At 39.5% G+C, this 17,861-nt stretch overlaps 1 protein-coding gene and 1 pseudogene across 2 annotated transcripts in view; one reads left to right on the forward strand and one right to left on the reverse strand.

Moving 5' to 3' along the window:
- The window catches only part of LOC311597475 (uncharacterized protein), a gene marked incomplete at its 3' end in the record, with an annotated part of 321,153 nt that overhangs the window by 232,606 nt on the left and 70,686 nt on the right, over window positions 1-17,861 (reverse strand). The window lies entirely within an intron of this gene.
- LOC311596798 (ribosome biogenesis protein WDR12-like) lies at window positions 3,085-4,358 on the forward strand (annotated as a pseudogene). The gene has a single exon. The product of its transcript is annotated as a ribosome biogenesis protein WDR12-like (transcript).

A 17,861-nucleotide genomic window follows, 5' to 3' on the forward strand; every position in this document is an offset into this window, starting at 1 on the left:
TATGCCGGCTTCTTGGTAATTTTAAAATTTACCTGGCATATACTTCCAAGTAATTATTAATTACACCTTCTAAATACATTAAACACAATTGATTTATTACATTCCTACTGTATAATATGCAGTGTTGACTCGTAGGACCCATGTAATGGAAAACTAAAACTGATTCCCACAAGTTCTCCTCTGTCCTCCATACATGGGTCAAGATATGCATGTACACACACAAATTAATTAGTTATTTAATTAAATGTATTAAAAAGAAAGATATATTGATGTTATTGCTTGTTCATAGCTGGTCAAACAAGATCAGGTTGATAACCGAGCCCCACCCCCAGCCTGAAATACTTAATAAGATAGTCTCCATAGATATTAATGAGCAAGAATTGCATTTTAGCTGTTTCAAGGCAATATTTGGAGTAGAAGTTCTATAAAGCATGGCTCACACATGGGCTATCTCCTGAGTAAAGCTAAAATAAATGGTGTAGTATATCATTTAACCATTTTATGATCCAGAAATGTCTACTTTGGTTCACAAAACATGGTTTTGAGTGTGAGGGGCTGCATGAGGCACTGGAAATATTAAAAAGAACAAGCCTGTGTCTTGATGAGCATGTGGTTTGGTGGTGAGGACACACATGAAGACATCCATCTTTGACAGATCTGTGTTCTATAGGAGGATGCACATGAAGGACTCAGTGGTAGTCTGCAGGAACTCAAATGGTGACTGTGAAAAAAGAAGCGTACACTCTCCAGGGGGAGGGACAGTGTAGGAAAACCATGTGATGGACAGCTGGGTCACTTCCATCAAAACAACAAGCCGAGTGGTAGCCAAGACATGATGACAACACAGGAGCACGGGGGCCTCAAAAAAACCACCCCAAGCCCTCTGGCTTCTTGGGGATCCACAAGAGATGTTAGTGAGAAATGGGGTGTGTGTGCCCACATCTGAGTAAGAATTCTTTGGTGGAAAGCAATTGAACTGACCTCAACTAAAAAACAATTTTCAGGTGAAAGATTTTGGAAATTTATATAATTTAAAGAAAAATACTCCAATCCCATCCTTAAAGCAAAGGTAGAAGAGAAACTGAACAACATCCTAGGGATGAACTTAAAATGTTTTGAAAAAACTATTTTTTTCAAAATAGCATACTTATGATACTGCTAAAATATTATTTTTAAAAAGGCTTTATGCTGCTCTCCACTCTAAGAAAGGGCTTTAAGCCATTCTATGTAGTTGCCTTCTAGAATGTATCTCTGCGGAGCTGGAGAGATGGATTAGATGCATTAGGAGTACTTCCTGTTCTTGCAGAGAACCTAAATTGAATCCCAGCACTCACTCAGGCAGCTTACAACCACTAGTAACTCCAAGGGATCCAATGCCTTCTTCTGGTCTCTGTGGGCACCCATGCACATACATGTGTGTATATCTCTGTGTGTGTATATATATGTGTATATATATATGTGTGTGTATGTATCACAGAGACAGACAGACAGACAGACACACACACACACAGACACACAGACACACACACACACACACACACACACACACACACACACACACACACAAATAAAAGTAATAATCAATCTGGAAGTCCAAAGAAGGGGACAAGGAAGGAATGAATGAACAAATGAACGAAAGAAGGAAGGAAGGAAGGGAGAGAGAGAAAGAGAGAGAAAAGACTGCCAACTAGGTGTAAATGTAGAAACCCTCCACTGCCTAAATACTAAGAATGAGAGGTGACTGAGGGAGAGAAGAATCAAGGAGTTTAGCTGGAAGAATTGCTACATTCAACATGTGTCTTCTCTGCCAACCATGTACACTACTTATTCTTCTTCACAACATGGTTATGATGGGACAAAATGTTTACTTATCACAAATCATAGGGATTAGGCCTGTTTCCAGACAAAGCTGTAATGCAGGCAAAGCATGAATCTATTTTAGGGTTGAAAGAAATCCCTTATAAAAATACAGCTCTTTGAAATGTGTCAGTCTGCTTATGTTGAGTCTATTTTGTTTACCAGCACAGATACGATCTCAGTCAAGGCTTCCACTTACTGACTGAATAGACTGAAAAATGAAAATAAGCCTCCAGTTCACATAATTATGTTTATAAATACATACATCTGCATATTCATGACACAAATATTTGTGCCTCTATATGTGCATGCCCATATGTGGCAAACATCGTTTTTAGGCTCCTTTGCTTTTTCTAGATACAATCTTTATTTTGGGCCCACAGTGTTAACTATTTAGGTCTTGAGAGTTAGTATCAATATTGATGACCATCAAAATGGATAACCTATTTGCTCTGAGTCTTCCATCTCTCCAGTTAATCACCTCTACAAGAGCCTTTGTTCTAAGGGCTTGATGGCTCTTTCACTTTCTCATCCCTGCCAGTTCCCCCACTCCTTCCTTATAGGCCCCCTTCCCACATTTACACCTTTCTGTTTTGTTTTGTGATCCACTGAGTTTAACCAAGGCTGTCTGTGTGAGCATGGATTTGGAACTCTCCATAGGAGGCTGGTGATGTGTGTGTGTGTGTGTGTGTGTGTGTGTGTTTGTGTGTGTGTGTGTGTGTGTGTGTGTGTGTGTGTGCGTGTGAACTCAGTAACTGAAGACAATGACTGTCTCTCTCCCAGAATCCAGCAGTAGCCAATAGTCCAGCAAGGAGGGTCCTTGCCCCATGACTGACTGATGACAGACTCAGTCTGTACAGGTCTAGAGAAGGAACCTTTGCTGCTGTGAGATCATGGTCACAGTGGCAGTGACATGCTTAGAAGATTACATTAATATTTCTTCTCCCACAGTATCTGGCTTAAGGATACCCTTTTAAAAATTAGACTCAAGATAGCTCTTTTCCCATTCTTCTGAACCGATTACAGATGTAGATAGATAATAGTTGTTGTATGCAGGCTGGGTGCCTGTGGAAACGGAACCCTGTATTATGGTCTGAGGAAGCCAGAGGAAGAAATCTGAAGCCTGGCTTCCACTGTGCTTGTGGCACACTTGTGTACTGTAGAGCCACTTGGTTATCAATGCATGCGTTTTTCTTCTGTGGAGAAGTCTCATGTGTACTTTCTGCCATGGCACAACTCCAGGCACATTTTTATACCAAGAACATGAAATATGCAGTACATGATGTTCCTTTCTCGATCTCTTCCACCTCTTAAGATGCTGGCCTGAGTAATATCATCAATAAATTCCCTGAAAGCAAAACTGAGCTCCACAAACATGTCGAGTTTGATTTCCGTATGAAGAGCCGGTTTCTTTGAATGTTCTTTGTCAAACACAAAGAACTGGAGAACATGTAATGGGAAGAGGTTGTGGAACTCTAAAACATGGAAAAATACACCAAATCCCCAGACAGAGCAATGCATGTTCCGTGATGATTGGATCAGCTCAATGAAAGGGGCGGAAGAATGGATCCTGTCTGATACTTAGGATAAGACTCTTCCGATCTAGTAGTTGGAAGGAGCCACTGCAAAATTTAGTTTAGTCAACAATGACAACTGTGTCATACAGACATTGTGAAAGATGTGGCTTGAGTGAAAAAATACAGTGTTTCCGGCTTTCTACCAAGTGCCCCAATGGATCAGGCTATTTTCTTATGGGAACGTAGAGGGACAAAGTGAAAGCCCTGTACTGCTGCAGAGGGCATGCTGGAAGTGTGGAACTAAATTTTGCAGTGGCTTCTGGGATAAGATGCTAAAGATCTGGACTACAGATGAAAAAGATGAAATGGACGAACCCACAAATCGACCAAGGAAGAAGCAGAAAACAGAGCGACTGGGAATAACAAGAAAGTACGTGGTGACACTCTCTGGCCACACTGAAGCAATTTTCCCAGTACTTTGGTCAGATGCTGAAGAAATCTGCAGTGCGTCTTGGAATTGCACAGTTAAAAATTGTGGGATGTTGAGCGTGGTGGTCTTAAGGCAACTCTAACAGGAAATAAAGTGTTTAATTGTATTTCCTATTCTCCCCTTTGTAAATGTTTTTTACCTGGAAACACAGGTAGGCATTTAGACTGTGGGATCCCAAACTGGTTCTTTTAGTGTCTCTGCCCCTCACCTCACATCAGGCTGTCTGTGTGAGTCAGTGCAGTGAGTGAGGCTGTCAGTGCATCAGTCTCCTATCCACAGACAGCAGCTGATCTTAGGCTCTTTAGACAGCATTGTCAAGATGTGGGATTCAAGAAGTTGTAAGGCTCCTCTCTATGACCGAGCTGCTCATGAAGACAAAGTTCTAAGTGTGGACAGGACAGACACAGGGCTAGTTCTGAGTGGAGGAGCAGACAATATAACTATATTCCGACAGACAGTCCCCTGCCACTTCCTCTGTAGAGATTTCTTGTTGAAAAAAATATTCCTTCTCCCTATTTTCCATCTCCTGTATTCTTTCATTCCTATCTGTAATGTTTTCTGAGCTGTACCGGAAGGAATCTAAATGTCCCCGTTAGGACTGAGCTCTCAACCCTCTCTCACTCTCATTCCCTCGAGAAGCTGTAAGTGTCTGCATTCACCTCTCTTCCCTAGAAAGAGCAGCTTCTCTGATCAAGGCTGAGAGTATCAATTATCTACAGGCCCAAACATAAATATGTAAAGGCAACTGCGTCCAAGTCAAATTAGCCAAACAACAGCAGTAAGTTCTACTCTAGGACCTCTGACCTCCATGTCATGGGTTTTCGCCTGTGTTTACAGTACCAGGCATGAACGCCCTCCTGCAAATTGAGTGTGGGATCCAAGCAGAGAACATCTGGCGATCCCATAAAAGCTACACCACTATTGCACAAGCTGGCACCTATTCATGGCTGCTTGGTATTGTAGTTCTGAAGATGCTTATCTCGTTAAAACTATTGATGACAGCCTGAATGGAATTTTCAGGACCTCGGAAGCTAGTCATTTTCAAAAGCTTTTGTTTGAGATGGCCAGTAGATATGCAGGTAAAGATATCCAAATAATTGAGAATATTGATTTGGGTATTATAAATAACTATAGTTAGATATATTGATTTGTGAGTCATTAGCAGACATAGAATTTAAATACAGTGTAATATATAAAGCCAATGTTGCATTGTATATGGTCAGCGATGGATTAGAAAGAAAATGAAAATGCAGTGAATAAATCCTTAGGGACCAACAATACTTAAAGATAGCATGATGGGGAGAATCAATCAAGATGGAGAAGGAGCAGCCAGCCAAACCCACGCATCAAAGCAATTTGAGAGGCAGTTAAATCTCTAGCATATTTACAGCTATATGAGACACAGTGGGCAGGTTACAAAGGCTCACTTCACCTGGCATCTTTACTTTTTTCCCAGTGAAAAATGAAACCAGTCAATGAACAATAATAAAATATGAAATGAGGTCAATTAGCATGCCTATGTGCTCTGTTTTTGTGTCCATCATCAGGATGAAGGTAGGAGTAAGCAATTGTGCTTAATTTTATGTTTTATAAGTTAAATTAATGTTAAGTATAGAAAATAATGGGTGGACAAAGTAGTTAAGTATGCTTGCTAAAGGAATAGTAAATATTTGCCCAAGAAATGAAAGCTAGGTAAGGAGGAAGTAAAGTTAGAGGAAGATAGGAGATAGTGAAAAAACTAGTAGATGAATATGTATTAAGCAACTATTTTCTAATACAGAAATATCTCCAGGGAGCCAGAGCTAATAGAGTGACTATTTATAAAACCCGTTGAGATATATGAATTATTCACCTTATAGGATGTGGTATAGATTTTATCATTTTGGAAGGCTTGGGATTGATTCTGTGAGGCACCAAGGAAGATAATAAGAAAAGTGGTGAAGAAGCTATTGTACTACATATATATTTGTTTATTATATAAATATTATATCAATTATATAAATCCAGTATACCCTTGAGTATATCTGCCGTTTCTCCAAATACCATGTCTAGTAGCATTGACCTAAACCTACATTCCTAGGGCTAGGGAATGTTATCTTATGTCAAAACAAAGCTTGTATATCAGCCTTTGAAGGTATGATAGCTTAAACACAATGGGATAGAAATTCATTCTGAATTATTCAAGCAGGCACAGTGTAATCAAGGATACTGTTATAGGAAGGAAAGCAGGGGAACCTGAAACAGAAGTAATTTCTCAAACAGATAAAAAACTGAGAACAGAGAAAACAGTTTGAAGCTGTTATACTGCTGACTTTGAGGACATGGACAGCAACTCTGAACTCAAGAGCAGACAGAAACAATCTCCAAAAGGAGAGAAAGACAAAGAAGCAAGTTCATCCTATCAACTCCAACAGAGAACCACGGTCACCTTCACTTTAGTTCAACCAAAATAGACTTTAAAGATCTGGATCATAGAACTATGAGAGAGAGAGAGAGAGTAGGGGAGGAAGAAGAAAAAGAAGAAGAAGAAGAAGAAGAAGAAGAAGAAGAAGAAGAAGAAGAAAGAGAGAGAGAGAGAGAGAGAGATATTAGGGTATATTTGTGGTCTTTGTTAGGGTGACAACAGGAAATTTAAATGTCATATTTGCAAAGTAGCATTTTAAAAAGAATTAATAAAAATCAACTAAAATAAAAACAAACATGTGACTTTGTTGCCAGCATGTTATTAGTACCAGCTGTTTTAGTGATGGAGTGATTGGCTGAGAATAGTGTCAAGGGACAAGTGCTGAAGAAGGGGGAATCAAAACAATCATTCACATTTTAGACCACATGATGCAGTAAATGATACATTTGTCAGGAGAGCCCTAATGGAAGATGCCTTGCTTTTTCCTGCTATCATTTAACTGGATTCGTTAATTCTCTTTCACAGTGTACTTGAGAACGACAACATTTCTCTTTATTCCTCGCTCATTGTCTTCTTCCATCATAAAACTATTTACATGGTGAGGGCAGGTACTTTAAAAATTATGTCCATGAAGAAGCTGCTATGGTGGTGCACACTTGTATTACTAGCAATCAGAATGCAAAGACAAGAGGATCCATTCAAGCTCAATGGCACTCTGGGATACACAGTGAAACTTAGTTTTGCTTTTTAAACAATGAGAAACATTGTTAAACATTTGTTTTTAAACAATGTGGAAGGTGGAAAAAGCAATTTAACTGCAAAATATTTGCTAGAGTGTGTAAGGCCCTGGGCTTAATCCCTGGTGCCAGATTGATTACCTGAGCAAACCTAAGTCCACTTAGACAGTGATTAGAAAATAAAAAAATGTGCCCAATTTCTATTCTTTATGCCTAGCAATGATAGAAGTTTTGTCTGTAAAAGATACATTTAGAAAGAAGCCAAGCTGCCAATCAACTGTCTCATCTAACCTACAAATATTCCAAGACAGAAAGCAGCAAGAGGCTTAGCAAAACTTGATTGTGTCTGTTTCATGGGGGGAAAGGAAAGAAAAGGCAGTTCAACAATCCCCGAAGAGAAGCCATAGGCTGCACTCAGGGCAAAGTCTAACCACTGAATGTCTTATTCCTAGGTCAATAGGCTTGAAGACGGACATGATGTACATGCAAGAGTTGGAGGTGTGAATATAGCTAGATAAAAATTGTGCCAGACAGCTCTAAATAGTTATTTCTCTTAATGGAGGCAAAAGATTGAAGAAGGAGAAATAGGTCCTAAAATAAAAGAGGCAAGAGCTACACACCTGTTATCTGGCCTTACACTGCTTTATCAATGAATTGTGAGAGACAACTGCTAACAGTTTTTGTTTGTTTGTTTGTTTGTGTTTTGTTTTTGATCCTGACACGCAGATATTCCGGGTGTGCGTATATATGTGACTGCTAGTGCCTGCAGGGGCAAGAAGTTCCTGGTCTCCAGAGTTCCTGGCAATGGAGCTATAGGCTGTTGTGGGGTGCCTGCTGTGGGTTCTGGGAACCAAACCTGCGTTTGCAGTATGAATTCTTAACCACTTGGCAATCTTTCTAGCTGCATATTTCCTACTTCTGTAAGGTGCCAGACTCTAACAAACAGCGGAGAGATACAAATAAGGTCCCAGAGAGTCTGTGCTAGAGAAATAATACTGAGAGTCCAGGTTAGATTCACAAGACAGAGAACTAAAGAACAGAGATCTGCAGAGAGAAATAAGTGGAGGAATTTCCAGAGTGTCTCCCATGAGAATTTAGAAGAGCACTGAGATCAGAAATTGTCAACGCTTGGGAAAGAGCTTCCTGGGATGTTTAGCAGTAATAGAACCTGAAGCTCTTGTCAGATCAGGTGGGCTCTTACCACAGCCGGACAACACCAGTTTCTCAGTGAATTGGGAAGAATCCTCAGCAGAGTCTTGCCCCAGTAGTGTGGGTGTGTGAAATAGTTAATACTAGGCCAAATAATATTCTTCTTCTATGTAAAACACTTTTAGAAGTGATATACAAAAAAGATCCAACTCTTTTTGGCTAACTTAACTGCATCCCCCAAAGAAAGCTCCAGAATATTTATAGGAATATAAAAATATCCAGTGCCCCAAAGCCTCAAATTCACAGTGTCTGGCACCCAATCAAAAGTTACAGTGCATACAAGCAAGTAGGACAACACAATCAATAATAAGGAGAGAATGGCAGTGTATTGAAATCAACACAGGCCTGACACAGATGTTTGAATTAGCAGACAAGGATATAAAAACAGTTATTGTAACTGTACTGTAACTGTACTCCATATGTTGAAAAAGTTATGTAGAAACATAAAAGAGAGTTTTTAAGACCAAATCAAATTTCTAGTGATGAAAACAAAAATGCCTGAGACAAAAAAAAAAGTAAAATACAAAAATACGTTGAATTGCAAAAGGGAAGACAAATGAATTTGAATACCGAGGACTAGAACCTACTCCAGACAAAGGGGGGAACAAGTAAGAAGAACAGCATCAATGAGTGTGGCGCTACTTCAATCAACTAAATATAGATGTATCTAAAAACAGAAGGCCACAAAAATTAGCACTTGAATAAGTGATGGACATTTGAAAAACTGTTGAAAATGTAAACCCACAGATCCAAAAAAACTCAACTAACTCTGAAGAAGAGAACTGTGTACGCTTCTACCAAGAAGTCCTGGTGAAGTTTTTAACTATAAGTTCAGTGTATTTGTATCTACTGAATTCTAAGGCGATTGACATTATCTACATTTGAGGAATTTGAGTGACTTGTGTCATTTAAGAAATTGGTGTCTTTCCTGTAAGCTGCTGATATGGCCAATTCTAAAACACTTTTTAAAGTACCAATTCTGCACAGTATTTTAAAAAATTGAAGTACAAAAAAATGCTTGTCAACTTATATTTGATTTTAGAATATAGTACAAAAAGATGAATCTCCATACATGTAGATAACTGATTTTCCAAAGAGACTATACAGCTCTGTATAGAAGTTATAATGTTGAAACACTCATGCTGTCACTCTTGGGAATGCAAACACAGAGGGTGGTTACAATCCACAAGTTACACCATATGCTTTAATTCAAAAAGAATCATAGCCCTAAAAGAAATTCTAAAACCATTGAACTTTTTGTAGGAAAAAAAAATGGACAGATCTTTGTGACCTTGGTTTAGGCAAAGATTTATTAGATTATTAAAGGCATGATTTATAAAGCAGAACCCAAAAAGACGATAAATTGTATTTCATTAGAATGAAATATTTCTGTTCTTTGAAACATGCCTCTAAGACCATGAAAAGATGAACCACAGCCTGGGAAAAGTATTTGGAAGCCACAAATCTCATGTATAACTTACATTCACTATAAGGAATGCTTAAACTCAATATAAAAAAGCAAATTATACAATAAAAAATGAAAAGAGATTTGTATAACACTCTACTAAGGATACCTGTTTGTTAAATAAGCAACAAAAATATGCCAAGAACTATTAGGCATTAAAGAAATGCAAATAAAAACAATGTCATTACATCTACCATCAAGACCATTTTAGTCTGCCTGGAACAAAGGCTGGCGAGGGTGCAGGGTAAGTGATGCTGATGGTAGAAATACACACTGGAGCAAGAATTTTAGAAGGTCATTATCTGGTTCTGAAAATTAAGTATCCATGTAGCACATTGACTGGCCATTCCATTCCTCCATCAAAATGAAAGCATAGATTCATAAAGAGCTGTGTACAAGTATTCTCAACAGCTTTGTTCTGAATAGCCCAAACTGGAAAACAGACTAAAGTCCACAAACTAAGAAAGCCCATCAAGTGAGTATATAACCATTTGGCTCAAACTATGGCACCAGCCAAGGACAATATGTGCAGTCAACTTCGAACCTCTACCCAGATCTAGCCAATGGACAGGACGTTCTCCACAGTTGAGTGGAGAGTGGGGACTAGCTTTCACGCGAATGCTGGTGTCCCATATTTGACCACATCCCCTGCATGGGGAGGCCTGGTGGCACTCAGAGGAAGGATAGCAGGCTACCAAGAAGAGACTTGATACCCTATGAGCATATACAGGGAGGAGGTCCCCTTCAGTCCCAGTCATAGGGGAGGGAAGTAAGGGCAAAATGGGAGGGAGGAGGAATGGGAGGATACAAGGGATGGGATAACAATTGGGATGTAATATGAATAAATTAATAAAACATATTTTAAAAAAGAAAGACCATCAAGAGGAAACAGATAGCCTGTTACAGCTCTACAAGAGAATTGTATTCAGCACATAAATATGATGGTAACTATATATCTTGAAATAATAAACATATATCTTCTCACACTGAATGAGAAAAGAAAAATAAGGGAGCACATGCTTTGTAATACTATAGATATGAAAATCTTTAGTTTTTTAATTATATTTCTTCTTAACATATACATTTATATTATTACACATAAATAAAATAAACTACATACAGCAGAAAGAACTGCAAAACAATCAGGAATTATATAAATGCTATATTCATAGTGATTTGGCTATTTGTATTCTGCAAACTTGAAGTAAACATCTTTCCTATCTTGATGAGTCTAAAATTCTGAATGAAAATCAATATCTATCATATCTCATCTCTACTAACTTAAAACATCTACCTAGGGCAAGCTTGGATGAAGGCAAAGTCAACGGCCAAACTCTGTCATGACAGGGTGAGAAAGTCCTCAATAGTTCCTGCCTCACAAATATGCCTGTCAGATATTGGGCCAGAAGGCTGAAGATGATAGTCCAGTGTTATAGAGAGTTTTGGGTGACTGTTCTGGCATTAAACTATCTCTGTCATCTTTTGTTTTTTCATTTTGGAAGCTGCTAACTTGCACTTCTGGTTCACTCAGGTAATTAAGTTTTATTCCTTTTCAAGTCTCTGTTGGGGTTGAAGACCAGATAATTTAATCCTAGAATTAAGCTTAGATATGAAATTTTTAAAAATTCAAACTGTTCTGTATTAATGGGAAAAGATTAATGACTGAAAAGAAAAGAAAGTGGGCAGAGACCGGAGAGAGTGAAAGGATGCTTGTGGATGACAGGTATGCTCAGTCCCTTGATTGTGTTGATTGTTTTACACACACACACACACACACACACACACACACACACACACACACTAAAACCTGTCAGATTACATCCTGAGATATATGTGACCTAGTGAGTGTCAATTATACATTAGTAAAGCTATTTACTTTTACAATTTTATCTCTTTCAATATTATGTTTTCCCTGTCTAAAATTGATGCTTGATTAAACGTTTTTATTTCATTTCTAATTTCTCTTGGGAGATTACCTTTTGTTTAAAATTCTAAAAGTAAATGGATCTACCTTTAGGGATGTTACTGTGTTGGTTAGCTGTGTGTAAGAGCATTTCCAACCCAGCTTTGATTCTCACAAACTTTTCATCTTATGTTAAGCAAAGAGCTATGTGGTAATCACCAGAAATCACGATGTGGATATCTTTTCCTCACAGCATAAAAGCTACCATATCAACTATGTAAAGAGCCAAGTATTTTCATTCACTGATCATACAAACAAGCGATATTTACTGAGTGTCTTGTGTACACAAGAACTGTATCAACGAGGTAGGCATTGAGCTCACTATTTATAGCTAGCAAAACTCTTGGATAGTAACATATTACTAATATATTAATATTATACCACATTAATATTTAAATATTATCACAATTAATAATTAATTTATTGTTATATTAATATTTTAATATAATATAATAAATTATAAATTATTTAGGTGAGAATTGGAGAGATTGAACAGTTCACTCAGTTTTGCACTACCTACAACACATGAAATTTTGGTATATTGCTTTTTTCTGTGTACAAGATACAAAATAAAAAAATTATTTCCTCATGCTACATGTCTTTTTGATTCGCTGATTTAGGCATGAAGAATATTTTTGGGTAACATGTTGTTCACACACACGCATGCGCACACACACGCAGAAGACTTTCTTTAAGCATGTTACAACTCTTGCTGTGCTAGGTCACTCCCATTTATTAGGAGTACTTCCACTCATTTTATACTCTGTAGTTTCAGGTTCCTTTGCGCTCCCAACCCTCTCCTGTGATATGAATTCCCTGGGATACAGAGCAAGTTGTTTAGCAAAGGCTAGAAATGCATTTCAAAGGGTCTGAGATACATAAACTGAAAATTGTTTTTCTTCCTGTAATATAACTGGCTGAAATGTTCAATTTGTATTTAAAAACCTTTCACTGGCAAACGGTTTATTGCCAAAGGGAGATGAATTACAAGTGGCTTAGTGAATGTGAGTGTTTCTGAAATAACACCTGAACAGCATGAGGTGTAAGTATTTTTTTCAAAGTAAAGTAGGACTGGAAGGAACAGGGTCGTGCACCTTGCAGTAAGGGGAGACGTCAGCTATGCCCCGTGGGCTGTTCAAGGGGGCACAGCAACGGTGAAGAAGGGGACACCGGAATGGAGCCACATAACATATGCCTTGACTTCATTCATGGAGCAAACTGAGCACAGAGCAGAGGGCCTCTTGCTTTGATGAAGGATCAGAGGGAAGCCCGTGGATGCCACAGAAATAGAAACATGCAAAATGCTTTTAGGGGACCATGTGTCAATCAAGATGATCTCCAAATGGGGTGGCTAACTCTCTCTTCTCTCCTTCAGACCAAAATCCATCAAGGATGTTCCATTTGGACGGATGATTTGTACAAAGACAAACAGGATCCAGGAGATAGTGAGATACGAGAAATGTCGTAGGTTTTACAAGCTAAGCATATCTATGTTCTTTCCAGCCACACTGTTCGCCATTTTTACTTTCTGAAAGCCTGTCCCTGTCCACACCCATTAGTGCTTCACGACACTGCTCAGTTCCAAATGTCTTTAATTTCCGTAGCCTAATGGAAAAATTATCCGTCTTGATTATCAATTTATTGATAGAGTATAACAAGTTCTCTTTATTTAACTAATAATAGATGCTGTGTATGATAAGGTTTTATAGGTAATTTTATTCCTCTAAGTCGCTTCAGTTCTGAGACTGCTTTAAAACCAATTAAATTTCTCCTGCCTAGCATAGTACTCAGGATATAAAACATGTCACGATTATCTTCCTTATTTCACTAAGCATATTGAATTTTGAGATGTACATTTCCCAGAAATTTTCCATGCGGAGTGTCTGGGTTACTTAGAAAATGTAATACTCATAGGCAATACTTAATGCCCAATGGTTAAGGGACCTCACAAAGAAAGGCTACGTAGATGAAATGCTGAAAATAAGTCTCACCATCTCAGAGGCAACTGACTGTTACTGTCCTTCCTGCTATTCTCAGTTATATCCTTTATCCATCCACCTTTCTTCTTTTGCTAGGCACAGAGATCAACTACAGCTGGGTGTGCAAAGGGGGGGGGTATTCATTCCTAGAACTCCATTCACAAATGCTTGAACAGTATCATTCAAGTTGAAAGGAGAGATTTTTTTTTTTTTTACAAATCAGCCATAGTGCCTTCATCCCAAGATACAAGAATTGTGTGCATCTGACAAGCGTCCCCACCTGACTGCATTCTGCAAGCACATTCTTTCCGCGTGTCTGCTACTGGACCCCAGTTCATATCATCCTGTCTTGGGACCCTAAGGCAGTATATTGGCACTGAGGTATAATTATAATGAACAGCTCTTAGGCCGTGGGTCAATCTTTGATTCAGGTGCTGTGACTGACGAGACGAGATGCTCTGGCTGTAGAGATCTGAGATAGCCGCCTTGTAATCCTGCAGCTAGGAGGCAGTGGTGTGGATACGGGGGAAGAACAGAAAGGGTGATGTTCCAAGGAAAACACTAACCCTCCCGGTTCACTACCAGTATGGCATGTGTTGTTGAAGGACGGGAAACGGGATGCAAATGGAGACATGCAGCCTGAAGAGAAATGGGAAGTAGGAATGTTTAAAGGAAAGAAGCTCATTCGCTCACATAACCCTCTGTCTAGATGAGTCCTGCTGAGAGTACTGGACACTGCCTTCGTTGTGATGGGCAAAAGCTCCGTAAGGCTCTCTGAGCCAAGTGAGTCTCTAGGGGATCCTGGAACTCCTGGAATTCATGTCTCCGCTAGGGCAGATGTGTTAACTTGGTTAAGAGTAGTGGCAGTGGTGGTTACAAAAAGAAACACATTTTGTTACCTTGAAGGTGCTGGAATTCATTCAGACACAGGCCACATCGAGAGCTCTAAGAAGGCTAGAGGTGGTGGTACTTGCCTTTAAGGTCAGCACTGGTTGGGGAGTGGGGAGCAGAGGTCGGAGGTTCTCTGAGTTCAGGGACAGCCTGGTCTATAGAGTGAGTTCTGGGGCAGCCAGGGCTACCCAGAGAAATCCTGTCTTAACAAAACAAAACGGAACAGTCAGCAGGGAAATGTGCCTATAGAAACAACCTTTTCTTTGAGTTTCCACCCTGATTTTATGTTTGCTAGAAAAACTGTGAAAGCAAAGCCAGAAATCATTTTGCCTATTGACTAAAGAAAGATTGTCATTATTTCATTAAATGATGGCCAACATATTAGAAGAAATACAAGTTGCTTTACGAAGTTCTGGGATTGTCTCCTCAGTTTGTAAGATTTCTCTTACAAAGATAAAGATCAGTTCAAACTGGTTGGAGATCAGTATTAAAAACATTAACAACTCTATGGGGGTATAGCTGTCATTTCTAGAATATGAGCATATATATGTCATTTCCATGACATAAAAAAAGTGTTTGCCCATGCAAATCCTAGAAGACACAATTAATAACTTGTCTTGTGTTCTGAGACTTACTCTTCCCTGTGGAAATGCCTCAGCTACGGTTTAGAGCCCCATATCTGTCTGGTATTCATTTTAGTTTTCTCATATAGTGCCTCTAGCACAGATGTCAATCCACATCACCTTGCCAGCTCACAGTTTCCCAGCTTTGAAATGTGTTCAGATTGAAATGGGAAGGAGGAAATTGTCTCTTGTGGGTTCACCGCTACCTGAAAAGGTCTTTGGGAATGGATTGTTGTAGGTTCAGCGTTCTCCTTGAAGTCAATTTCCAGAGGCTCCCTTCCCTCTCAGAGCCAGTGTTTAGAGAGGGCTCTTCTCAGATGTCCCAACTTTCCTAGTTTCTAAGCACGCGTAATGCCTAGCCGTGCCGTTTTTGGCTTCTAGGTCTGTGACCTTTGAGACAGATATTTCTATAATGTAATCATCCCGTTTGTAAACCAGAGATCCATCTTTAGTCCTCTCCTGTGTTCCGAATAACAGCCTACAGTGGCAGGCATGCACATGGTCACACTTTTCTTTATTTCTCAAGTTTAATGAAAGGAATGCCTCAGTTTTTAAAAGTGGCCATGGTAGGCTTCCAAACCCTATTGAAATTTAATCACAATTGGAGATAGACAGGGAACAATGATGATCTGTTTTATGGTGTATGTGTGTGTGTGAGTGTGTGTGTGTGTGTGTGTGTGTGTGTGTGTGTACATGTGAATGCAGGTGACCAAGAAGGGTAGAGATGTCGGGTTCTCTAGATACAGAGTAACTGGCAGTTGTGAGCTGCTGGGCATGGGTTCTGGGACTCACATTCAGGTTCTTCCGAAGAACAGTACACACTCTTAGCTGAAGAGCCATCTCTCCAGCCCTGTGAGTATACGTATTAAAAACTGCACCTGAACTTTAAACCCAAGGGCTACCTGTGTTTCATTAAAATGGTGAAATTATTTTTATCATGCTAAGTAGTAAACGTCTCATCCTCACATAGAACTAGATGTGATTTGTCTGTCCTAAAATTCTCATTCCTACTAAATACATATCATTTCATGTTTTGATTCTTCTACTCAACGTCATAGTAAGATTCATCCAAGGTGGTGCATGTAATTGCAGTTTCCTTACTGGTCATTGCTATCTAATGCTGCACTGCACATAGAGGTCAGTTTAGGTATTCATTCTGTCATGGTGAAATTAGTTTAATTTTTTTTAATAAGATGTAGGAGCTGTTACCATAAGAGACACAACTGAAGAACTACATGGTACTTCTCAAACTGAAGTGTCCTATCAGAGTTTTTTATGATGAGGTTAAGCATGGCACCTTTACAGCCTCCAGTCTGTCCTGGAGAAGCACTGTTGAGGTACAAAAGGGGACTCCTCCTTCCTGGGACATGGGAAAGGCCACATCCCATAAAGCAGTTAAAGTCTGAACAGCTACCAGCATCAACGATAGTATCTTATTATAAGCCATACTTCTTATACGCAAATTCTATAAATAAGCAAAGATACACATATGATTGACATCTACAGAACTACTGCCTTGAGCAAAGGATGCTCCACTGTCTAGCTAGACTACCCTGCTCACACTGGTTATTGGGAATGCTCCACCGTCCAGCTAGACTACCCTGCTCACACTGGTTATTGGGAATGCTCCACCGTCCAGCTAGACTAGCCTGCTCACACTGGTTATTGGGAATGCTCCACCGTCCAGCTAGACTACCCTGCTCACACTGGTTATTGGGAATGCTCCACCGTCCGGCTAGACTACTCTGCTAACACTGGCTATTGGGAATGCTCCACCGTCCGGCTAGACTACTCTGCTAACACTGGCTATTGGGAATGCTCCACCGTCTAGCTAGACTATCCTGCTAACACTGGCTATTGGGAATGCTCCAGAGATGCCTTAAGGAAACTACACAATTAACAGAGCTGCTTACTCTGGCTCCGGAAAGAACAGCCTAGTCCAGGGTTGTTTTTTAAAATGTTTGTATCAGATTTTTTGTTATCACAAACCTCAATGAACTCTAGACAACCTCGCAACCATTCCACCTATCAACAGGAGGCACACATGCCCTGATAAGTCTAGCAGAAGGAGGGTGTGACTGCTGCAAAAGAGAAAATGCTGTGATTGGTGTGAAAACAACCCTTTATTTGCATGAAAGTTCTACTGTTGCTGGAGAAAGAACAACTATTTGTAGTAAAAGTCTACTGTGATTGGTGCAAGCATTTCTTCTCTGGCAGTATAAGCGGGCTGTTGAGCTCACTTGGGGAGCTGGCTAAGGAACACCCTCCATGCTAACTCCATTGCTGTTATAGCATTGGGCTGAATAAAAGCCTTCCCTCTGTAATCTTTTCTTGTGTGACAAAACAGAAAACTGAACAGAAAGGCAATGGGCTGCTTGCCAGCTGAAGAGGCAGCTGAGAAGCTGCAGAGAACTGAGACAGTGGTCAAGGCTGAAACAGGAAGGCTAGAAACAGAGAATATAGCTATCTGAGGCTGAGGAACTGTAGAAGGCAATAGAGACGGCTCAGGATGACCTGAGGTTGGTTTTCCAGACCTCCATGGTAGGAAAGGTTATCCACGATTCTTACCTCTGACTTCTTTCAGATGGGGAAAGAATATAAATATATTGTGAATCAACTCACATATAAATTTTATAGTCATGTGACCAATTTCAGTTCTTTTGGTTACAACCCTTTTAGAATTTAATAACAAAGTTTTAGGCAGTCATTATTATCAAGTATATGCA

The sequence above is a fragment of the Acomys minous genome (assembly GCF_964271855.1).
Source record: "Acomys minous genome assembly, chromosome: 1".
Classification (NCBI taxonomy): Eukaryota; Metazoa; Chordata; class Mammalia; order Rodentia; family Muridae; genus Acomys; species Acomys minous.